Source organism: Cetorhinus maximus, chromosome X (genome assembly GCF_964194155.1).
Source record: "Cetorhinus maximus chromosome X, sCetMax3.hap1.1, whole genome shotgun sequence".
Taxonomy (NCBI): Eukaryota; Metazoa; Chordata; class Chondrichthyes; order Lamniformes; family Cetorhinidae; genus Cetorhinus; species Cetorhinus maximus.
In genome coordinates, this window is record NC_135917.1 from 2,275,176 (window position 1) to 2,301,455 (window position 26,280).

The following is a 26,280-nucleotide window of genomic DNA, read 5'->3' on the forward strand; positions in this document are numbered from 1 at the left end:
CCATAACCTTTCAACCTGTTACTAATTAAAAATCTGTCTATCTCCTCAAATTTATTCAGCGTCCCGGCATCCACTGCACCCTGAGGTAGTGAATTCCACAGATTCACGACCCTTTGAGAAAAGTAATTCCTCCTCATCTCTGATTTAAATATATCACCCCTTAGCCTAAAACTATGGCCTCTCCTTCTAGAATGCCCCACAAGGGGAAACACCCACTCCACGTCTACTTTGTCTATCCCCTTTAGCATCTTATATACCTCAATTAGATCTCCTCCCATCCTTCTAAACTCTAGCGAGTATAGGCCTAAACTGCTCAATCTCTCATAAAACAAACCCCGCATCTCTGGAATCAATCTAGTAAACCTCCTCTGAACCGGGAAAGTTCTGGGAAGGGGTGGGGGGAGGGGGGCAGCAAGGTTGGAAGCTAGCTTGTTAGTTAGTGGTGGGAAGGGGATGAGGGGTTAGGGATTTATGGCTGGGAGGGGAGACCGGAGTCGAAGGAGCAGAGAGTACACAATTTGGGATGGAGGGATGGAGCTGCTTGCAGTTGTAAGGCGGGGAAAAGACCATTTATAAACAAGATGCACATTTTGAACTCAGTGTGCAGGGAGACAAAGAACCAATGGTGGAGGGCAGTGAGTGACAACAGAACAGAACTTAGTTCTGAGATAGGATTCAGGCTGTGTGGCTTGGATCCGCTTGCCTCTTGTGGAGCTTGGGGGCATTGGGACAATGAGGTCTTCGGAGAGTTCAAATTGCAGGTAAGAAAAATATTTCATGCCATTTATTGGGTGCGCCTCAAATATTTGAACAGAAGATAATAGGTTCTTACTCCTGAAGAACTCCGTGCTCTACTTTAACCTTTTGACAACATGGTAGGTTCTCTTGGTCTCGAATATGCAAGACCTCACTGCTTCAGTGCTTTTGATTACAGACAAGACAGCCTTGAATCATTTCTAGGCCTCCCTCACCATCCATATCTCCTGCCCAATTCCAGTTGACATCTGTTCCCCTGGAGAAAGGAACCCCCTTATCAACTCTCTGCCCAACACACCACCACTGTTGACCTACTTAACAGTTTCTATGCCAATAACAAATGGATATATAACCAAGGCCAACTTCTCTAATCAGATTATTTGAAATAATGACGACACAGGGTATTCTGTAAAATTTTAGCACTGGTTCAAACACCAGGTGTTAGCTAAGGCAAGCGGAAAAAACATTTTTTTTACTTCCTACCCTGCAGGTCTGGACAAGAACCAGATTGGGGAAAATGTCCTGCTTTGCAAACCAATTACTTCAGATCCAGCTTCCAATAATGATATCACTTTGAAGACAATCTCAGGTGGAAGTCTATTTGCTGTCATCCATTGTGTTTAGTCTACTTATCCACCCATCCTGATGTCAAGGAAAAATCCAGAACATTCATAACACTTCTTGGTAAAGCAGGCAAGTTTTACTTGTTCTCACTTATGAAAAGTTACACTCATGCAAGGTACATTGGGATTATATTGCACAAATGGATAGATCAATCCATCTACATATACAGACACCTATCTGGATAGGATACAAAATACATTTGGATATTTTGTTTTACTTTACTGAAGATTGCTGAATATATTCAGTTATTCTGACCTATTATCTCGGACAAATGATCTTGTTTGTTCTGAACTAAAAATATTTTTTTTCTGCACTAGAGGGCAACCAAACAATCTACTCCAAAGTCATTCCCAATGGATCAACAATTGAATCATACCCTTCTTTCCATCAGTAGGGGCTATATTTTAACAAGTTCCAGAGTTGAAAAAGGGCATGTGTAGCTCATTATAACCCAGTTATATTCCAAGCTCAAGCAATTCAGCTGCTAGAGGGGGAGGCAGTGGCATCGTGGCATTGTCACTGTATATTCCAGAGACCCAGGGTAATGCTCTGGGAGCCTGGGTTTGAATCCAATATAGTTGGTGAAATTTGAATTCACTAAAAATCTGGAATTAGAAGTCTGATGATGACCACAAAACCATTGCCAACTGTCCTAAAACCCCATCTGGTTCACTAATGTCCTTTAGGGAAGGAAATCTGCTGTCCTTATCTAGCCTACATGTGGCTCCAGGAGGGCAATTAGGGATGGGCAATAAGTGCTGGCCGAGCCAGCGACACCCACATCCCGTGAACGAATAAAAAAATTATAATCTATATATTACAAATGCAGATTGGACAACAGTATTAGAATTAGGACTATATGAACAGAAGAGGAACAGAACAGCCAAGGCACAAGGATATAGATTTTCCATGTAAGAACTAGATCTGATAACTCAGTGATGAGTGGAAATAAGTGTCATACTTCAATCCTCCCTGTTGGCCTCTACAGTACATATCTGGGTATGATCACAACACATGAATGCTGAAAACTTCGCTCTTCCTCTCAATATAGTCCAAAGTTGTTACATTCTAACAGCACTAAATTGCTACTTAAAACCATTGCAATCTTAAAATATTGGGACCAAAAGTTTACTCTAAATAAAACTTGTTTGACCAAACATTACCATGATTTCCATGTAAGCCACAGCACACTGGCCTGTTTAGACAGTCTTAAAGAGATAACCAGCCTTTCACTTTGCAAAGCCTTTTTTTTAAAATAAGTATCAAATTCTAATATAGTTAGATGACAAATGGGAAGAAATATTCTCAGTACTGACAAAACACTGGAGAGAGACTTCTGTGAATAAGTTGTGCACGTAGCAGGACTAGAAAATGATTGGTGGTGCTTGTTGGGTGGTACTGCTATGCACCCAATTAAAAAAAAAGTTAATTAGCAGCCCATGGAGTCAGATTAGCAATTTTCCAGGACCATTTGTGAGTAGTTTCCACACAGTCTGCACAGCAAGGGAGTGGTCTTGCGCAGCAACTGTTAACTAACCCCTTCCCCCCCCCAACAAACCCTGGTTGGTTTTGTTTTCTGGTTTGGGAAAAGCAGGGCCTAGACAAGTTCCAGTCAAAGATTGTTTTGAATTATTCTTGTTGAAATGAAATCTTCAGCAAGTATTATGCTGGCAAACAAAGCTCCACGGTCTGGTTATTCAAGTTATGGCACTTCAGTCAGTAAAAGAATTTAGGAGACACGACTTCAGGGGAATGCTTCCACACTGGAAAAGTCTCAAATGTCAAATTCATTCAAGCTGTCTCTTTCAGGAGCCAGTATCATATTGACATTACAGCATTAAGGTCATAAATCAGACAGGTCCTTGATGACTGGGATTTTGGAAAGGGGGCATTTTTGTTTAATGGAGGAAAAAAAAGAGCAAAAATTTGATCTCTCTCTCAAGAGAGACTGCAGTCTTCAAACACAATGGAAACAGAGTGGCTCCTGTAGTTTTGGAAAGTACAAGTCTTTGGTCCCTCCGTTCCTCCTGCCACCCCCTAACCCAAACCCAAATGAAAGAGGATCAGCAACAATAATCAGGCAACTCACTGGAAACATACAATAAACACAAATAAATTGAATTTTTACAAAAACTGATTAATCAGCAATGTAAGTGTGTCTGCAAACTCTCACCTGCCTTGCAGGCCAGAGGGAGCTGAAAATTACAACGGAATGTTGAAACAAAAACCTAAGATTTACACAACCTGGTCAGTCATCTTTTAATTTGTTGCTCTTTAGATACTTTTCAAAACCTGGCCAAACCCAAACTGCCCATCACCGTTCTGACCGATAACAATTGACACCGTTAGTGTCTTTAGTGTAATAAAATAAGCAAAAGCATTTTTTGAAGAAGCAGGCACTTGCCAGTGATGCAAGAGAAAGGTAGCAAGGTGAAGGAGAGTTTAGGAAGTGCAACATCAGCTGCTCTTTGGAGGCGGGCACCTGGTTGAAGGGCAAAATGAGTACATTGGACAGTCAAAATATTAAGTACTTGTAACGTTTGTTGAATTCTTGTTCAACATTTAAACAAATGGACATGAACTATTCCCCTTGAACGTCTTTAGATAAGTAAAGTTTCATCTCCTGATGATAATTCCATCCATTCGCATTATGCACATCATATTTCAACGTACTCTTATTTGGTCTGTGTCCGTAATATCCCATCTGACTAGATGTCAGGACTCTGAAGATACTGTAATATCTTGTTTTGCAGAATTGCTTTTAACCTCTCATTTTGAAGTCAAGTTTTCAAAAAAAAAGCTTTGTTTCAATTGTGAATGCAAATTACAAAGTGCACAGCTGCAAGTGTGCAAAATTTACGCCATCCAAAAATAATAGTGCATAGATGTCTGTGGAGGGGCAAACCCTAATTATGGAAGACCCCACCAAACCATTAATCAATCCATCGATGAAACAGACCACTTTGAAATGTAAACCAAAAGCACAATCTGATCTAGGATCAAAGGGCACAACATGCTTCTTTAATTAGAAAGAAAGCAATTCAAAATTCATGACAACACCACATTCATTAAAACCTTCAGATCCCCAAATTTTCCATCTGGCAGTTTGGTTGAATTATGAAAATGTTAACGCATGTGCTCAGCTGTATCTGCAAAGGACAGTTATGATGGAGGAGGGTATAAAGCTGATCTTCTGCACAAGTAACTGACACAAAACCTGGCAGGAAACATTTTCATCATTGTTTGCCTACACACCTTTTAAAAAGCCACAACTCTGCAGCTGGCACCATTCTCAGTAGTTTTAGTCCACACCCAGTCACAGACCCAAATTAAAACCTTCCCTCCACAAAGGCAAGGAGAACAAAAAAAATGATACACAAGGTAAGCCTCCACCTCCAAGCTATTTAAAGGTATTCAATTCCCCACCCTTGGATTGTTAATGACTGCACAGGACAATTATAGAAACAATAGTTTCAAAACCATCCCGAAGTCAGAGATCAAGTTTTTTGGCTTTTTTTTCCCCTTCCCCTCTGAAGGCATCAATCCTTGCTATAGGTACAGTTCTACAGCAAAGCTGTCCTCCAGTACCTCGCCCAAGTACTATTCATCATATTCAAGCCCAAAGAAATGAATGTCATTAGGTGATTCAAACTAGAGAAAGCAGAATTACGAGCCAGGATCCTCTTCTCACTAACTACATTCCATGAAGGATCACCGCAACAATAACTTGTATTTATATAGGGATACATACAGGGACATTTTACTATCTTAAAAGACACAAGGCTTGCAGGAGTGCTCAGACAAAACGAAAAAACTGAGCCAAAAGAGGAGGCATATAGGACAGGTGACCAAGAGTTTGGTTGAAGAGATAAGTTTCAAGGAACACCTTAAAAAGAGAGAGAGAAGTGGCGATGTTTTAAGAAAGGGAATTCTACAGCTTAGGCCCTAGATACTGAAGGCACAGCGCCAGTGGTGGGGTGAAGTGGGGCTAGTTTGTAATTGCCAATCCTTGGCCATCTCTGCAAACTCTGCATCACCCAAGGAAAATTACAACACTTCTGCTGCTGCCCAAGCAGAGATCAACTCATCAGACTAGGAAGAAGTGAACCTGGGGCCTTCTGATCCAAATAACTTGGGTATTTGCAGAATGCAGCACGAAAGAGAACATCTTTCCCCAGTATAGTGTACTGTAATAATGTAAGATGTTTCCTGCAAGTTCTACATTATTAGGCCAAGCTACAAGAAGCACAAGAGCCATGACCTTCTTATCAAGTAATTTGTTCGTGGGCAACAATTTTGGTATGGAATGTTGCTATCAGTGCCATTTACACATTCACAATCAAGACCCTTTTTCTCCCCTCCCCCGCCTGCTATTTCCTCCTCCCAGGCATAGCCTTTATTGATTTTATGAGCCCTTTTGTTTGAACAATGAGTGTTTGAGGGCAGGAGATTGGCAGGGTGGAGTTCTTGATCAAGTTCAAGCTGATAATAGGGAGAATGCAAAGTTCAGTTGCAATAAACAAGCACCAGTTTAAAAAAAACTGTTCTTCTCAACTGGGATGTCAAAGGGAGAACCAAAGACAGTTAAATGTTAAAGAACTGTTGTTCTCTTCTGGATAAGATAAAAAAACAATAAAACGAGGATAAGGTCACTTGAAACCACTTTTATAGCACCTTTAACTTAATAACACATCCTAAAATGAAAATAACCAGAGCGATGAGAGAAGGCAAGATCAAAGTAAGTTTATGGAGGAAGGAGAGGAGGATAACCTGGGAGCATTTCTTTTTCTCTTTCCCCTGCCCTTGCCAATCCTCCCCTCGCACTGCTCCCTCCTGAACAGATTAACTCCTTGCTGGGATGAAGTTGCAGTCATCCTCTTCTAGTACCTTACCAAAGTAGCCACTGTTCATATTTTAGTCTTTAGTGACTCAGAACCAGATCCTATTTTCAGCCATCATCCAAACTCATTCTTACAGAAAGGGAGTTGTTATAAACAGCAAGCAGTTGTGGGCACCTTGGCCAATTTTGCCTTCCCTAACCCAGGGCTGGCACTGAGAGAGTGTTCTTGTCGGTTGAGCTCAGCTAACTCAGCAGGGACTGGAGATCAAACATAGGACTTCCCTGATGATATGAACTACTCCTGGATAAACACAGCAAGGCAGAGAACCTTGGAATTTTTTGAATTCTTAAATACTGGAAGCTGTGAGGAAAGAGTAAAAGAATTTGAGCTGTTGAAGAGGAGATTTCAAGGGGACCCAAATGAAGTTTAAGGTTATAATGGAAAATTCACAAATTTGATCCAGGAAGAGCTCCAGCACCAGGGGGTAGAAGCTAAAACCTAGGAAGTTAGCAGTAAGAAATTAAATGGTGTAGATTTTTTTAAAATAAGCAAAATTGTTAGAGTAGGAAGGCTAGCAAAATGCAACAGCACTGAACGATCAGAAGACAATCAGATGCATTTCTGCAGAGACAAGATGAGAAGGCAGGATTGATGCATCAAAAAAAAGCTTAGGGATTTTCCAGTCTCTAAAATATTATTATAGAAGTTAATCAACAAAAATGTGGAAATGCATGCGCAGAAAGTCAAGAAAGCAGCACTTTATAAGAGAACAGGTTAAGCACAGGTGGATTCCAATTTTTCTACCCATGAAATGACTGTTCAGGGATGATATATTCAGTTGTCTCCTTTCATCCATTTTTTTTCTTCTTGATCTGAAGGAATGGCTGATGCTCGCGCGAAGTCCCACATGTACCATCTCATTGAGGAAGAAGATTAAGACATAATGCAAGGAAATAGTACCCTGGCATCACGTGTATGAAATATGCTGTGCCGGGGCCAGCAAGTGGGGGGGTGTGAAGAGGTGATGAAAAACAAGCAACAGGCTTTCAAATTTTCTTCTTGGTCTAGCACAATACCCACTGGTGGTGATGAACCCTAACAACATGCTATACAAATGATATGCAACATTTACAGAATGACTAAGTGTCTATAACTTGGACATTTGAGAATAAACTACATTTCTGGAATAACTTACCCTTTTTTGTTAAAATTACATGTTAAAGTTTCAAAACCATTAATGTACTTACAACATTTAAGCATCAGCTCCAACCTTATCCAAAAGTTTCATAAAAGCACTTGCCCCACACCCTATCAGACTATCAGGTTAAATGTTGGCTCTAACCTCAAACATCTCAAAACAAATATTGCATAGTATTCAAATTCCAGGTTTTAAAAACTTTCCTGTAGAAGCAAACAAGGAATGCACACAAAAAAAATGAAGTCAGCTCTTAGGTAACATATGCTCTCTGCAAACTTGGCTCCTCTGGTAATAAATTAGATCATCTTTCTTTCCACCAAGGGTAGTATTGAAAGAAAGATTTTGCTCCTCAACCTGCTTCAAGATGCATCATCAGGAAGGTCACAAGTGCTTCTACTCTATGCTGCACTTAACAGACCAACTAGAGTTTGCAAAAGTGGAACAGTTTATCCCGATGGGTTCCTTAAAACATGGAATGACAACTCCATTTTTAAATATGATCAAGATGCCTTATTAGATTAAGTTTTGAGATTATGCAACCGACAGCAACTCCAGTTCAACACAGATTAGATTTATTCCTCCTCCTTTGCAGTCCCAATGAATTTTGTAAACTGCAAGAGTCAAATTTAGCATCTTCTATTTTAGTAGATCTTACCAGAATGGTTTTAGGGACGAGGACATTTAACTACAAGGTTAGGTTAGAGAAACTGGGGTTGTTCTCCCTTAAGACTGAAAAGGAGGTTGAGGGGAGATCTGACAGGGGTATACAAGATTATGACCGGTTTAGGTAAAGGTAGACAAAGAAAAACTGATGGTACAAGGACTAGGGAAGTGGTGCCATTGATTTCAAAAGGAAATTGGATGGACATTTGAGGGAAATAAACTTGTAGGCCAATGGGGATAGAGTGGGGGAATGGGATTGACCAGATTGCTCTAGTCTGCAGAGCCGACATGGATTTGATGGGCTGAATAGTTTCCTTCTGTGGCATAATGACTCTATGATATGGTCAATTCTTCATAATTATTTGAAATTATCGAGCTGTGACAATTGCCCCTTGAGTGTCATTTACTCAAGATCCGTGCAAGATGTTGGCCACCCATTTGGTTTTAACATCAAGACTGTAAATTCCTTTAAATTTCAACTCTGCAATGTCTTTCCATGATTCTGATTCCAAGAGGAAAATTAAGAGCTTCAGTAACAAACTGTACATTCTAGATTCTAGTCACCTTTATGAAGAAGGCAAAGTGGCCATGGAGAAAGATTTCAGTTTCACTGGAATTGCCACAAACATTTTGCAAGAAATAGATGTACATGCATGCATTGGAGGGGCGGGGCAAAAAAAGGGGAATTCAAGACCGAGGCATTGAAAATAACAATGGCAACCCAGCCCTGTCGATCCTGCAAAGTCCTCCTAACTAACATCTGGGGGCTTTTACCAAAATTGGGAGAGCTGTCCCACAGAACTAGTCAAGCAACAGCCTGACAATCATACTCATGGAATCATGGCTTACAGAAAAATGTCCCAGGCACCATCCCTGGTTACCCGTTGCACCACCAGCAGGACAGAACCACCAGAGGTGGCAGCACAGTGGTATACTGTCTGGGGGGAGTTGCCCTGCAAGTCAACAAAACTGACAAACTCCATGAAGTCTCATGGCATCAACTCAAACGTGGGCAAGGAAACTCCTGCGAATTACCACCACCGCCGCCCAATCCACCGCCAACTCCCCCACCCCCCTCAGCTGATGAATCAGTGCTCCTCCATGTTGCACCACTTGGAGGAAGCACCGAGGGTGGCAAAGGCACAGAACGTACTCTGGGTGGGGAACTTCAATGTCACCATCACCAAAAGTGGCTCGGTAGCACCACTACCGACTAAGTTCTAAAGAATGTTTAGAAAGCTGTTAGACTGCGTCTGCGGCAGGTAGTGAGGGAACCAACAAGGAAAAACCAACTTGACCTCGTCTTCACCAGTCTAATGGTTGCAGAAATATCTGTTCATGACAGTATTAGGAGTGACCACAGCATAGTCCTTGTGGAGACGAAGTCCCATCTTCACATTGAGGATACCCTTCATCATGTTGCGTGACGCTCCAACTGTGCTAAATGGGATAGATTTCGAACAGATCTAGCAACTCAACACTGGGCATCCATTAGGCACTGAAGGCCATCAACAGAATTGTATTCAATCACAATCTGCAACATCATGGCCCAGCATATCCCCCACTTTACCATCAACACCAAGCCGTGAGAATCAACCCTGGTTCAAAGAAGAGTGCAGGAGGGCATGCCAGGAGCAGCACCAGGCATACCTAAAAATGAGGTGTCAACCTGATGGAGCTACAACACAGGACTATTGCATGTCAAACAGCTGAAGCAGCAAGCGATAGACAGAGCTATGAGATCCCACAGCCAACGGATCAGATCTAAGCTCTGCAGTCCTGCCACATCCAGTCAACAATGGAGGAGGTCAATTAAACAACTAACTGGAGGAGGAGACTCCACAAATATCCCCATCCTTAATGATGGGGGAGTACATCAGTGCAAGAGACAAGGCTGAAGCTTTTGCAACCATCTTAAGCCAGAAGTGCCGAGTGGATGATCCATCGCGGCCTCCTCCTGAGGTCCCCAGCATCACAAATGCCAGCCTTCAGCCAATTCAATTCACTCCACGTGATATCAAGAAACGGCTGAAGGCACTGGATATGCAAAGGCAAAAGTACTGAAGACTTGTGCTCCAGAACGAGCCGCGCCCCTAGCCAAGCTGTTCCAGTACAGCTACAACACTGGCATCTACCTGTCAATGTGGAAAATTGCCTAAGCATGTCCTGTCCAACAAAAGCAGGACAAATCCAACCTGGCCAATTACCACCCCATCAGTCTACTCTCAAAGTGATGGAAAGGATCACCGACAGCGCTATCAAGTGGCACTTACTCAAATATCCTGCTCACTAACCAAAACTTTGCTGAACTCCAGAGGTAAGGTGAAAGACTGCCCTTGACATCAAGGCAGCATTTGGCCAAGTGTGGCTTAAAGGAGCCCTAGCAAAACTGACATCAATGAGAATCAGGGGGAAAACTCTCCACTGGTTGGAGTCATATCTGGCACAAAAGGAAGATGGTTGTGGCTGTTGGAAGTCAATCATCTCAGTCCCAGGACATCACTGCAAGAGCTCCTCAAGGTAACACGAGGCCCAACCATCTTCAGAAGGTCATTCATTCATCAATGACCTTCCCTCAATCATAAGGTCTGAAGTGGAGGTGTTCACTGATGATCGCACAATGTTCAGTACCATTCATGACTCCTCAGGTGCTAAAGCAGTCCGTGTCCGTATGCAGCAAAACCTGAACAATGTTCAGGCTTGAGCTGACAGGCGGCAAGTAACATTCACACCACACAAGTGCCAGGCAACAACCATCTTCAACTAGAGAGAATCTAATCATCTCCCTTCGACATTCAGTGGCAATGCCATAGCCGAATCCCCCACTATCAATCTGGGGGTTACCACTGACCAGAAAATGAACTGGGCCAGCCATATAAATACTGTGGCTACAAGAGCAGCTCAGAGGCTTGGAATCCTGCGGCGAGCAACTCACCTCCTGACTCCCCAAAGCCTGTCCACCATTTACAGGGCACAAGTCAGGAGTGTGATGGAATACTCTCCACTTGCCTGGATGAGTGCAGCTCCAACAACACAAGAAACTCAACACCATCCAGGGCAAATCAGCCCACTTGATTGGCAACCCATCCACTAGCGTGGCAGCAGTGTGTACTATCTACAAGATGCTCTGCAGCAAATCACCAAGGCTCCTCTGACAGCACCTTCCAAATCCACGACCTCCACTACCCAGAAGGACAAGGGCAGCAGATGCATGGGAACACCACTACCTGCAAGCTCCCCTCCAAGTCATACACTATCCTGACTTGGAACTAAGATCACCTCTCCTTCATTGCCACCGGATCTCCCTTCCTAACAGCACTTTGGTCTACCTACACCACATGGACTACAGTGATTCAAGGTGCCAAATCACCACCACCTTCTCAAGGGCAATTAGGGATGGGCAATAAATGCTGGCCTAGGCAGCAACACCCACATCCCATGAACGAATAAATAAAAAGTTCTAATTAATGTTGGATATGCAGTTTTACGTATTTCCTGGCAGTTCAGGATATTTGCCAAGCTTTTGGGGGGTAGCCCAGACGACTTACATGTGAAAGCTACAATGTAATTTTAACATTTTCACCCATATTTTCTACTCATTTATTTATTTATTGCACTGCAAAGAGCAAACAGAATGTTATACCTATTATACACACTACACCAAAAATTGCCTTTGCTCAGTGCCGATAACCTTGTCCACTTATACCAAAGCCAGCTTATAAAATGGACCTTTGCAATGGATTTCTTGAGCAGTCAATTGAGGTGAAGCAAGATACTTATCCAGAGGATACTATCTTCGTGGTTAGGATCTGGAATGTACTGCCTTTGTGGCGGGACAGGTTCAATCGAGACATTAAAGAGGGAATTGGGGTATTATCTGAAACTGAACAATGTGTAGGGCTATGGGGAGAAGGCAGGGGAATGGCACTAAGTAAACCGCTCTTTTGGAGAGCTGGCACAGATACAATGGGCTGAATGGCCTCCTTCTGTACTGTAACAATTCTGAGATTCTGTATGATTAACAAAAAAGTCCCAGACAACACAGCATTAATTATTCTTTCATGGGATGTGGGTGTCATTGGCAAGGCCAGCATTTGTTGCCCATCCCTAATTGCCCTTGAACTGAGTGGCTTTGAACTTAGGCCCTTTCAGTGGGCATTTAAGAGTCAACCACATTGTTGTGCATCTGGAGTCACATGTAAGCCAGGCCTACTCTTAAAAAAAAATACATTAGTGAACCAGATGGGTTTTTACAACAATCGATTATAGTTTCATGGTCACAATTACTGAGACTAGTTTTCGATTCCAGATTTTATTAACCAAATTTGAATTTCACCAGCTGCTGGGGTCCCCAGAGAATTAGCCTGCACTTCTGGACTGCTAGTCCAGTGACATCACCACGACGCCATCTTCTCCCCCCAATGCCCTATGTATAATTATTTCATCATGTTTCACTGCTGAATATTTCATGCAATACAACACTGGAATATGCAATCAGTTGTCTGAATTATTCACTTACCAAAGCAAGCCCAGGTTTCCTGAACTGTTCAAGTAAACAGTGTCTTATTACATGGTGGATAGAACCTCCTGGGGAAGATTTACAGTCCATTTAAGCTTGCTTTTAATTGTACTATTGTTTGGATCATAATTAGATTGAAATGGATACCAAAAACAGCTAACAGTTTTATTTACCACTTGTACAAGGGGTTCTCTTAATAAAACATAAATCTTCTGTTTTGCACACAATTTACAAGTTGATATCAGTTATGTCCCAAACATCTTACAGCAAGATTATAGCCAGGAGGGTGGCAGGGGCACACAATTCATTTGGGAAATGTCAGCTGCTGGTCATGTAGGGGTGATGGCAGGCAATAATTAGAACAGCAAGCCTCCCAAAGCCTTGGTTGAAAGTGACTTTGGGCATAATTCTGTTACCCTTGGAGGTAGAACACTAAAATCCCACCTATGAAGCTCTGGGCCAATGGTCTGATCCTCTCCAGCTTTCTCACTAGAGTGGCGAGGGGTTGGGGTTGTGGGGGGGGCGGGGTAAACAGGCACATTTTAAAACTGAGCAGGGTTCCAGCAGGAAACAGCTCCAATAAGGTCATTAATCCCAGTGGCAGAAGCGCACAGCAATTTTAATCTGATTTAAATGCTGCCAGAGAGCACAATTTGGCTGCTGAAGATAGTGTAGTCTTTGGTTACTCATAGGTTTCCACGGAGGTGGTTTGGGGGGGGGGGGGGGGGTGTTGAGAGGGTTCCACAGAAGGGAAAGCCATCACTTGCCTTGTGGAGCCTACAGCAGCATTACTGCTTCTCCTGGCCTCAGAAAAAGGAAAGTTTCAGACATATCCTTTGGGCTGTTTCATCCTTCCCCATTGACCAAACCTGCTTTCACCTGGCCTGAAAGCCACAGTGGCTTCTCCACTATAATAGATAATTGGAGAACAAAATCCCGAAAGAGGAGAAGAATTTAAAAATACAGCAAATTGTCATCTGGAACGCAATGCTTGAAAAGGGTAGTGGACACAGATTCAAAGTGACTTCCAAAAGGTAAATGGATGTATACTTTAAAGGAAGAGAAATTTACAGGGCTGCAGGGAAAGAGCAGGAGCAGTGTGTCTAGTTAGATGGCCCTTTGAATGAGTGAGCATAGGCACAACAGGCCAAATGACATCCTTCTCACTCAAGAGCTGGACTGTTATATACTGTGTCACTATTTAAAATTTGCAAGGAGGATTGAATGGAAGCCCTGAAGTGAAAGCATTTTTAAAAAGTTCTACTTAAATACACAAGCACTGTAAGCACTGTCACAGTTATTTTGTAAAAAAAAAACTAATAGATGTTTGTTGGCCTTAATTAGAAAAACACACCCTAAACTGCTGGACAATAAGAAACACCAAGATGCTCCCCCAATGGCTGGAATTATTTAAGCATGGTATAGATGGAAAGAATGAATCAATTTATATACCTGCAGTTGGATGATCTAACATCTCCCCAACTTCCTTCAAATTCTTTCAGTGGAAATGTGCACCTCACCCCACCCATAAGTTGTGACTCAGCACAATACAATAGCTGGGAAAGTCTTAAACTGGGGATAGGAATGTGAGTGAGAGTGTGTGAGAGGTGTGCTTCAATAAAGCAACCGTGACTTAATATGAAACTTTTGAACCCCCAGTTCCCTTCCACAATCTTACATTTTGTAAACTCCTGTACCCTTTCAGTAAAAGTGATTCAGAAAAAATACGGTAGCAGCTGTTCTGAGTCCCACCCATCATTGAGAAACTCCAAATGCTCAGCATTTGAAACTTCAAGAACCCATAATGGTAGGGGATTGTAAACCAAATGATCCCCAAAGAAGCAATTACCAAGTTTCCACTTTTTGTAACTTTATTTTAACATAAATCAGAACCAATGCAAATTAAACAGGAATTAAACAGACAAATAATACTTCAAATTAAAAAGGTAAATTTCACTTTAAATAGTATATACAAAGATATGTCTTACACGACCACAAGCATTTGCATCACTCCCCGCAGACATGTGGCACCACATAGCTACATAGTTCCACAATATGTTCTTTATTCACGCAGGGTAGGTCAGGAGTCCTATCTGACAACAGCTTTCACGAGTTTTACAGTACGATCATCATAAGCAAGGCACACTTCTACGAACCCCCTCTCCCTCACGATAGTCCTGATGGTGTAGCTTTCCAGAGTTCCTTTACAACCAACCAACAACATTCTAGTTCACTGTGTGGCCACTTATGATGCAAACTCTCAGCTCTTTCGCATGCCGGAGGTATTCACAGCGCTTTTTAAAATTCACTCCTTTTAGCTCACACGTACGTTGCTTCTTCTTACTGCCAAACACAGACCTTTTTGGAGCGATTTGTTCGGCTCACACGAATTCCACGTTCCTCTTTATCTCTGTCTGCATCCGTGTGCTGATCGCCTTCACCTTCCAGCTCCTCTGCTTGTAGCTTTCCTTTGTGTATGCCAGCCACATGGCTTCTGGTCTTAACTGCTTTCCTGTTGGTACTGCCTCCAGGTCAAGGGTTGTCAGGTCACATGGACCAGATTTTTTTTTTAATCATCCAAGAAAATCACAATTGATCCCAACTCAAACATGCAACAGACATTTTAAAGAAACAAATTTTCTTTACTGTACTGCTTCTGGCTCAAAGGTCGTCACAATCACCATACACAATAGCCAGAACTGCAGACACACTCAGCTGCTTTACAATTTTATGAGCTGGTTACTCAGGGATTCCAACGCATTTACACAAAAGCAAAATGCTATTGATGCTGGAAATCAAATTTAAAAAAAAAACAAATTGCTGGAAACACACAGCAGGTCTGGCAACATCTATGGAAAGAGAAACAGAGTTAACGTTTCAGGTCAATAAGCTTTCACCTGCTCACCATCCAAGGCCCAAAACACTCCTTCCAAATGAAAGCGATTTGTATTTACTTCTTATAATTTAGTATACCTTATTTGCTGTTCACAATGGGGTCTGCTCTACATTGAGGATACCAAACGCAGATTAGGTGACTGCTTCGCAGAACACCTCTGTTCAGTCCACAAACTTGAGTCAAAGCCACCTGCCATCACTTTCATGTGCTGACCTCGGTCTCCTGTAATGTTCCAATTGTTCTTTTCCTACTCTCCATCCTTTCACTTGCTTAAAACCCATTACATTTTCCCAGTTCTGACAAAAGGTTATTGACCTGAAACGTCAACCATTTCTCTCTCCACAGATGCTGCCTGACCTGAGTATTTCCGTTTTTATTCCAATGCATTTATTTTACTGCGCTATCAATAGCAGCAGTCCCATAAACAAGGTCATGCCTCCAAGGTGTCTGACATCCTTCAAGGAGCGGGTTTTCATCGGTAGCCGTGTTGTTTGGCCCACAGCTAAGTGAGTAGCTCACCCATCTCCTGCAGAGATCAGTAAAAATACACCTTCCCTTAGCCGAGAGGGAAAAGTGAGAAAAAACACAACTGCACTTTGTGGAAACTGCATAACAAGAAAAAAGCAATTTCCACATTACCAGGACCCTCAGGCACTTTTCAAACACAGCGTCAAAACTATACAAACATACAAGATAGGAGCACAAGTAGGCCATGCGGCCCCTCGAGCCTGCTCCACCATTCAATAAGATTATGGCTGATCTGTTTGTGTTTCAATGCTCCTCTGTCCTTCCACGAGAAGACGAGTCATAACAACATTGAGAGGTCGCAGACAGGCAGAGGCCTCCCCAAACCTCCTAACCCTATCCAGATTTGAGCAGGATGCCTTGGAGCTGGAGAGGTGCCACACACCTCAGTCAGCAGGTCGTGGAGAGGCTGGGGTGTCAGACGAAGGTAAGAGTGCAGTGCACAGAGGTGAGAGTTTCGGATGGTGCAAACATTCTTGTGTAGTCTCATCATTGATGGGAACCTCAAAACTGGAGTCCCCATTGATCATTGAAAGATGATTGCATCATGATGCAGATCTCCATTGTCTCACCAGGGTGCCTGGCATGCACAGAGACAGTGTGATAGCTTAAACTAATGATATGTCGTTGTTCTCTCTTAGATTCGCCAGCACACTCTTTCGTAGGACCCTGAAGAGCCACCCCTCACACCAGAGGACCGCCAGGCTTCAGCTGCACCTGCGTCACACCCGCTCTCTGAACCAGACACCAGTGCAGATACCAGCACCTTGGTGGGCGTTAGATCTTCAGCCAGAATGTCGGAGCACAGCAGTGAAGGCACTTCACACTTGTTTGAGGAGCAGGCGGAGATAGGGTGCTGGCAGTCAGGGGGCTTCTGGAGACCAGGACAATGCTGAGTCGAAGGCAGATGATGAGCCTCTGGAGTCGTCCATTAGGCGGCAGATGCTGGATGTCCAGCGGGGTGTATGGGAGGATCTGGCAGAGATCCATGAAGGTATGAGTGTCATGGTCTCTATTGTGGAGGAGTCCATGTGAAGCATGAGCACTATGTTGACCCTCATGGCTGAGCACATTGCCTCCACCATTGAGAGTGGCAACTCTCATGGAGAGGCAGCTCCAGGGACAGAATCAGGGGTTCCTGGGGTTGCGCTTGGACCTGCAAGCCCTCACACAGGCAATTACCTCAGTGGTCAATGCCAGCGTGGGGGATGGATCAGGAAAACAGTATCCCAGCTCAGTGCCCATCCGTCAAAGGCAAGCAGGGAAGTCCAGAGTGACCTCACGTTGGTGCACGAGCTGCTTGTCATCTCTGCGGACTCACCACGTGCATTCAAGCTTTCTTCCATGCACTCTCTCTCACTGACTCAGACGTGCCAACAGAACACCGCTGCTTCACATGCCCGTAGTACAGAGTTACAGACCTTTGGCTATCCACTTGGATCTTCCAGCACGACAATATTGCTTTAAATCTGCATCCTGCAGCTTTCTCCTCTTTAAGCTTGAAGCCTTCTTCTCTGGTCCTCACTCAACTTCACTTCACAGGGCTTTTTCCAGGTTCCTGTCCTCTTCCTTTGACTTAGCTGTCCTCTTGGGATCTTTCCTGTTCTACTCCCCTGGATTTGGGGACTTTCTTCTTTAGCTTCTGGAACCTGCTCCTGCAGTTTCCTCTCCAGTTCAGCCTCTCTGGGATCCTGGCTTCAAGTGAACTGAAGCTGCTTTTTCAGTTTTCTGTCTCTGCAGGTCCCTCTCTCTGTACCCCTGTTGCAAGGCAACAGAACAGAACAGAACAGATATTTTTAAACCCTATGTTTGTTTTGACTTCCCTTCAAGAGTTGTAAAATCTTCATTAGAATGCAGGTACACAAACAAAGCCTTACACCTGCTGTCTCCATTCTAAAATTAAACTAGATCCCAGGTTTCACCTTTTTAACCCACAAATAGAAAAGAATATAAATTAAACTTAAACCTTATTCCTAACACGACCAAATACACATAACTTAAAGTGTCTCTATTTCCTAACAACATGCAAATACAGGGCCTTTAGTTTTGTCTTTTGGTTACCTTTGCAACATCTTGTGTTGACTACGTGTATTCTTAGGTTCTCTCTCTCTGTCCCTTCCTGCTATTCTACGACCCTCATTTCCCGTATTACTGTTATGGTGTCCTACCTTGAATCTACCCCTCGATTTGCCACTTCTACCGAAGCTTGATCCCTCAGCCCCCTTGTTTAGTTTAAAACCCTCTCCACTTCCCTAGTTATGCAATTTGCAAGAACACACATCCCAGCACAGCTCAGGTGTAGACCCTCCCAACGGTACAGCCCCAACTTTCCCCAGTATTGGTGCCAGTGCTCCACGAACTAGAACCCATTTCTCCCACACCAGTTTTTGAGCCACACATTCATCTCTTTAATTTTATTTGTCCTATGCCAATTTGCACACGGCTCAGGTAATAATCCAGAGGTTAGTACCTTTGAGGCTCTGCTTCTTAATTTGATGCCTAGCTCCTCATACTGACCATGCAGAACCTCCTTCTTTGTCCTGTCCTGCCTATGTTGTTGATAACTACATGGACCATAATGACTGCATCCTCCCCTCCCACTGCAAGTTCCTCTCCATCCCTGAGCAGATGTCCCAAACCCTGGCACCAGGCAGGCAACACAGCCTTCTGGACTCTTGCTCTTTGCTGCACAGAACAGCGTCAATCCCCCTCACTATACTGTCCCCTACTACCACTACATTCCTGTTTGCTCCCCCGGCTTGAATGGCTTCCTGTGCCATGGTGCCATGGCCAGCCTGCTCATCCACCTTGCAAACCTCACTTTCATCTACATAGGTTATGAGTACTTCAAACCTGTTTGACGATTGCAAAGTCTAAGGCTCCTCCACTACTGTCTGCTCTGTCTCTTTACCTGCCTCACTCACGGTCACATCCTCCTCCTGTCCCTCACTGCTGACCAAAACAGATGACCCTCTTCTAAGAGGCGTGACCATCTTCTGGAACAAAGTGTCCAGGTATTTCTCCCCCTCCCTTATGTTGCGCAGTGTCTGCAGCTTTGCTTCCATTTCAATAATCCTGATCTAGAATTCCTCTAGCTGCTTTACACTTTCTGCAAATGTGTGTGTCATGGATCGCCTTGGCGTCCAAAAGTTCCCACATTCCACAGCTGCAACATAGCACCTGTCCTGCCATTATTACCTATGTTATTTAGGTAACCTAATTACTCACTTAATTAACTTAGGAATTATTCGAACTATACCACCCCTCTTTCCCCCATGCACCAAATTCCCACGTGAACCTAATTCGCTACTCATTCAGTCTCCATCTCACTCCCGTGTAGTCGCCTGTCTCCTCGCGCACCCCTTACTAATCATGTGGTTTGAAAAGTCTGTCTCTTTTATAGACCCTTTTGAGTCACTAGCTAGTTTAGCTTCCTACTACAGTAATTAACACCAGTTGAACCAACTTTCAGGTGATTGACAGATAACTGGCACTCCAGGCAGTTCTCTGTTTAACAAGCTAACCTAACTTACTTGAAGGTTAGTACTATGTCAGGTCTTGATTCTTTAACTATAGTTAAAGCCTGAAAAGGACTTACGTGAACCTAATTCGCTACTCACTCAGTCTCTGTTTCACCCCAGTGTAGTTGCCTGTCTCTTCACACGCCCCTTGCTGATCCAAAGGGTTGAGTTGGCATAACTATTGACAGAACATGCACGATCTCTAGTAAATTCACCTCCAATTAAACCTCTTGGCTTACTTCGACACAAAAGGGAGACAAAGGATGATAGAAAACATAGCACACCTCAAAAGACTGACCAAAGTGTTATTGACAGTGGTCTGGTTGCTTGTTACATCTGTCGCAAAACATTACATTAGCAGGTCTCCTGTGCCATTGCTCATGGAGACTCGCACTGGGTTTGGAAGTGTGCACACAGTATGAATGGAATGCTCAAGGCACTCAGGAGAACCCTGTTAGCACACCTGTGCAATCAAAAAGAAAAAAACTTGCAAATATATTGCATCTTTCATATCCTTAGAATGTCCCAAAGTGCTTCACAACCAATGAAGTACAGTCACTTATGTAGGCAAACATGGTGGCCATTTTGCACCCAGCAAGATCCCACAAATAGCAATGTTGGAGGTGTTACTTGAAGGAGATACAATGGCCAGGATACCAGGGAAACTCCCTGCCCTTCTCCCAATAGCACTGAGATCTTGTACATCCACACAAGCAGGCAGATAGGCCTCAATTTAAATGCTTCATTCAAGAGGCAGCACCTCCCACAATGCAGAACTGAAAAAAAATTGTCTGGGTCATATGCTTGAGTCAAGATTGTTGTGATTTCAAGCCCCAATCAAGGGGCAAACGTGTTACCACCAACGAAAGAGACACTGATCCGAGATCATTGAAAGGTAGTGCTAGAATTGTTTCAAAGAGATTTTTTAAATAAAAGATTACAGGTGACTTAAAAACAATTTTGAGAACACAAAGGTAGGGAGAACGAAGCGATTTCATTTCAGTAATTTCCACCCACCCGAATCTGGTTTCCAACTTAGACCGCGTGCCAATACGTGTACCAGAGAAACTCCTCATGCTTCATTGTCTATACACAAACAATCCCACAATCCAAGAAAATTGTATCTCTCACCTCCTGAGGAACAGCCAGTCCAGGAGGAAATTTGGAATAATGCACAATAATAATGCACAACAGGTTCAAGACAAGTTTGCTGAAAAAAATCTGTCTTATCAAAACAAAAATAAAAATCTGGTTTTGCAGCTCTGTTGCACAACTGGAAAATAAAAACAGCAGCTGCTGATGAACTTGAACAAAAGCAACTTTTCAAAACTATGAAACAATCTTTGGCAGATCAGCAAATCAAACCTTCCAAGTGTGCAGTAATAGCTATTTTGGAGCAACTTGCTGTGCTGTCATACTACCCATTACTTCAGACAATTTTGTTTTTTTTCAAATCAAGACAACAACTTCCTCCCTCTCTTACCTATAGATGTATGATTCACATTGTAGTTTCTCATCCCAGTACCTAGATAATGAAGTGTCAGTTGGCAATTCAACTAAGGAAGGGGAAAAAATAATTAAGTTAAATGCAGTTCCATTCCCACCAGACAACCACATGTGGGCTTTACAGCAGGGACCAGTCAAAGAAACACCACTGCTGCCACCCTCCTGCCTCCTCCTCTTCTCTAACCCAAAGAATAACTAACTTTCATTTAGATTGTACTATATGCCCTCAGGACATCACCAAGCACTTGAAAACCAATTAACCATTTTTAAAGCACAGTCACTTAAGTGGGCAAGATCCCATAAATAAATGAATGATCAGACCAACCCTCAGTTTGGTGGTATTAGTAAACTATTTTACCCTTGGCCAGGACACTAGAACTCTCGAGTCTTCAAATGCCCCATTTGTTTTGCCCCTCCATCTGAACAGGTAGCTAGAGGCCGGGATTTTCCGGCCCCACCTTGAGGGATGCGGCAGCCAGCCAAAAGTCCATTCGCTTTCGGTGGAACCAGATGACCCTGGCGATGGGTGGGGCCGGAAAATCCCACCCAAAGTTTCAGTTTAAATACATCAAAAACATGGCAACTCCCAACAGTGCAGCACTCTCTCTGTGTCAGCATGGAATGAGGCTTTAACCAAGTGGCACAGAAGGTCAGTTACAAGCAAAGGTCATGTCAACAGAATCTAACAGATTGGCCAATTTTTTATTAAAATTACAATTTGGCATCACGCACTCAAACATCTGGCACAATGCATCCTTAAGCACACAATTCATTAAACTGACTCACCAGGAAATGTGGAAGTGATTTCCAACTAACATTAAACATTTTAATTCAGGTCCACCAGATTTTTTCCATCAGTATAAATCAAAAGTACAATGCATTATTTTTAAACAGCAAGTGCCGATGGCATCGCTTGTGGAAACCAGCTTGGAGTGTTTTGAAGTTGAATTAGGGACAGCTGGAAAAAAGCTGCAGCTACTGGTGTTAATCTATTAGACCAGAGTCAGCAACTCCGAATCACTTCTGATAAGGCCGTTTACTATTAAACTTAAAACAATTAATCAGGGCTTTCTACAATAGCTCTTCTCCACCAACCTGCCCCACCCACCGCACACACATAAATGCGGTTATGATAGGAATACCTCGGAGCTCCACAGTATCTATAAGTTTTAGAGAAGCTATTTGGTCATGCAAAAAGTAATAAAGTCTGATTAATATCTTAAAAACTCATATCTTCAAGTTGTTTAGCCAACTTTTATATCATTCTGCCTTCTGTTGGTTATTCCAAAATTATGTCAAGTAGCTGCATTATTTTTATCCCATATTTGGTTGAACATTACAAGTTTCATTCAACAGCCCCATAGCACAGCATAGTGGCACAGGATCTTACATGTATAAAAAGTTCCTGATTTTGGTTGGGGCATCTGGAAAGCTGTTAAAGGGCAACACCAAGTAATGGCCACCAAGGTGCTTACCTCCCAGGTATCAAAATAAAAACAGTACCGGTCACACACAAGGTAAAGGAATTAATCAAATATATAAAATGGAAAACACATTAAGTCTACGTTTAATTCCTTAACTTAATACTGTATTTTGTTCAAAGTCAATCAAGCACATTAGAGTCAGTAAACAATTACAGAATTTGAAGAAGGCATTTGATTTCGACTCCAAATGTGTTAAATAAGAAAAATAAACTCGATTACATCACATCAAAAATTTTAGTAAAACATAAATGTTTAATTCAGCAGCAGACCACAATGTATTTGTGTCTATCTATATACAGACAACTGTTGTCTCAATCTCTTACAAATACCCACACTTAAGAGTTTGGGAAAGTAAATCTGGATATTTATAAGTACAGTAAAAGACGACGAAAGTGCAATTTAAAGTATAATCAAGATTTCATTTTCAATAACCACAAAACAGAATGGAAAAAAAACACATTAACAAGCACCTCACGTATAAAAACGCTTGTTTTGGACCTTCTTGGAGAATTATTCACAAGCTTTTCCAAGTTATTTTTAAGTTAATATCCCAAGAAAAAAATTTCAACCAAACAAAATTAAATTCAACCTCGCAAAATTCAGAACGGGGGGGATTGGGGTGGGGGGGGAAGAGGACACTCACCTTAACAGGTGGATACGTATGCGCAAAGCTGCAGAACTGGGGAGGGAAAAGATACAACAAATCAAGAGACCAATTCATAAACACCCAGACATATTTTAAAAATATAACCGAATAGACCAAAGTCCTTGAGAATCCAGAATTTTCTTCTGACTACAAGTCCAAGAGAGGGCGGCTTGACTTTTCACAGCTCCTCGATCTGCTCAACAATTTAAGAGGAACATTTATTCAATATCGGGCATTTTTTTGCTAGCATTTTTCTCCTCACCTGTTGAGTCGTTCTTCGCCCCTGACGGCTTTCCGAATGTCAACGAAAGTTTAGATTGCAGCGAGGAGAAAGCTTTTCCCTACACTGCCTTGCCAGCGCACCTGCCTCAACTGCCCAGTTCCAATTTCCCAGACTGACTGAACTGCCTCGAGATTTTCAGCCACGCACCAGTGAATGACCTCAGCGCGTCAGAGCTGGAGTTAAGCTGGAGTTGAAGTCATCCTTGCGAGTCCTCCGACTGGTCTTCCCAGGCTGCAGGGGGCGCGGGGCGCCGGCAGCTCGAAGCCCTTTGGCGCCAGAGAACAATCGCCGAGCGGATGCGTCGTCCTCTTGGACAACACCATCTGCAGGATTGGGAGGCAAGAATTTTCCAGTGTTTACACCACCTGCTGGATTCCACCAGCAATGATCCGCTTTTAAAAAAAATGTGTTGCACTTTGTTTCTTTGGAAAGTCATTGGATTGTTCCAAATTTTGAAGAGCGATGAAGTGGACTAGTGGAGAGGATGTATTCAATATCCTGAGGGGGTCTGGACAAAGTAGATTGGGAGAAACTGTTTCCATTGGTGGAAGGATCCAAAACCAGAGAGCATAGATTTAAGGTAATTGGTAAAAGAAGCAATGGAGAGAATAAGAAAAAATGTTCATGCAGTGAGTAGTTAGGATCTGAAATACATTGCCTGAGAGGGTGGTGGAGGCAGATTGGATCATGGCTTTCAAAAAGGAATTGGATAAGCACCCAAAGAAAAAAATACGCAGGGCTACAAGGAAAGGGCTGGGGAGTAGGACCAACTGAGTCATTCTTACAGAAAGCTGGCAATGAGATAACAGGCTGAATGGCCTCCTTCTGTGCTGTAACCATTCTATGGCCATCATTACATAGAACATACAGCATAGAAACAGGCCATTTGGCCACTCAGGTTTATACCAGCATTTATACCTCCTTAACCCTTACTTCATCTCACCTCATCATCATATCCTTCTGTTCCTTTCTCCCTCATGTGTTTATCCAACTTCCTGTAAATGATGTTGCCTGCTTGCAATGTGATACTCTTTCAGGTCACAAATTACAGTTCCATCGTGCTCAATGCTTACTGATAAATATCTCTCAGTACTTACTGAGAAAGGGATAGAGGGTGGATACAGTTGGAGGGAGGACGTTGGACAGAGAGTCCTGAGGAAGCAACAGCCATGTTACTGGAATTAGGGAGAGAGGTGGCAAGGCAGAGATGGTGAGGGAGGGGGTTCCAGAGATTGGGGCAAGGTGAGAGGGGTGAACCATAGCAGGATTTCAACATAGAACAAAAATATTAAAGTCAAATCTCTGAGCACCCAGCGGAGCATGACAAGGAGTGATAGGACTTCAGATGTTAGTGCATGTGAGAGTAGAAGACTCCAGCATTCTGGATAACTTGTGGTTTAAAGAAATTGACATTGACTTAGGGCTAGATTTTAACCCAAGTCCTTGAAGTAAATGAGCGATGTATATCTTACTTCACCATCCAGTATGTAAGAGAATTGGCTCTCAATGTGGATAGTGTTATGAAAGCAAGGTTTTATAAGGTGATTATGTTTTGGGACTGTCTAATTCAAGGGAAAATGTAGGAATGAAGAGGGCCATGTGATTTGCTTCGCATTCTACCTGACAATAAGCCTGGATGGCTTGGTTACCATGGGGATAGGGGTCCCAGGTTGAGACTTACTGGGAACAAGGTGCAAAAAAACCTGGAAACAAAGGCAGGAGCAGCTGGGCTAACTGCACAAACTTTCAGTCATCAAGTTTTTGGACAGAAAGAGAGTGTCAAAGAGGTCTCACACAGACAAAAGGCTGCAACTTGTGTGGTCAACAGAGAGAGAGAGAAGAAGGCTGCAAGTTCTCTGTGAGCTACCAGGCAGAGTTTGGGAGGAAGGACCTCTCTGTTAAAGAGACACATCTCATGGCAATCTAAAGACTCGAAGATTTGCCTTGGCAAGGCTGGGGGGAGAAATCGCCGGAGTTGATATTACTGCAGGGTAGTCAGTTGGAAATTTTCTGAAAACTGAGGGAAGCGCCTGTCAATGATCACTCGACATTACGACTCGAAACGTGGAGATATGAACCCATTGAAAGCTGGGAGTGACTGTTTCCTATAAAGACTGTAATCCTGTGGAGAATGTGTTGTATATGTATGCGGAATGGGGCTATCAGTCATGTTAAAACATTAAAAAGGGTTATCTTTTCTGTAATACAAGCTCTCTTACTTTACTTTTTGGGTTCATTATTCTTTTGCCTATGATTATAGTGAGTAATATTTTCACTACAAGAGCTACAAAAGACTCCAGTAACACAGAAAGCATAAGGATCCATAAAATAATATTTGCTTATACTATAGTATTTTTGCTATGCTGGTCACCATTTTACATAATTGTATTTCTTTCCCTGTTGGATATGTTTTAAGTGGTGTTGTGTAACAGGTAATTTATTTATTTTATCTTTTCTGTAGATAAGAGTATTTGTTGCCTACTAAGTAATCTTTAAACCCACTTCCTATGAGCGTGTGAGTCCACAGTCCAACTGCTCATGATTAAGCATTAAGTGGAACTAAATCTGCAATATTACTCAGATGATGGTTGGTGTGGGAAATGAAAATGTCTTGTTGCAGGAAGAGGGTCCTCACCTGGGGTTGAAACTGCTACATATTATTGCAGCAGAGTAAAGCAGCTGGATGTAGTACAGACCTGACCTGAAAGTGCATGGTGCTCACACTGAGTGACAAAAGATTCTGATTCCCTGCAGCAATGACATCCATGACCAAGATGAGCAGAAAAATTAGCAACAACAAAATAAAACTAACTGGAGA

General features: G+C 42.7%; 1 protein-coding gene across 3 annotated transcripts in view; it reads right to left on the bottom strand.

Annotated features, from left to right (window-relative positions):
- The window catches only part of lima1a (LIM domain and actin binding 1a), a 124,675-nt gene extending 100,889 nt beyond the window's left edge, over window positions 1-23,786 (bottom strand). For all 3 annotated transcript variants that reach the window (XM_078534619.1, XM_078534617.1, XM_078534618.1), the window contains exons 1-2: window positions 23,442-23,786; window positions 23,177-23,212 (exon numbers count right to left, since the gene is read on the bottom strand). The gene's annotated coding sequence lies outside the window, so the exon portion shown is untranslated. The remainder of the gene's footprint in view (window positions 1-23,176; window positions 23,213-23,441) is intronic.
- Window positions 23,787-26,280: the final 2,494 nt, after the last annotated feature.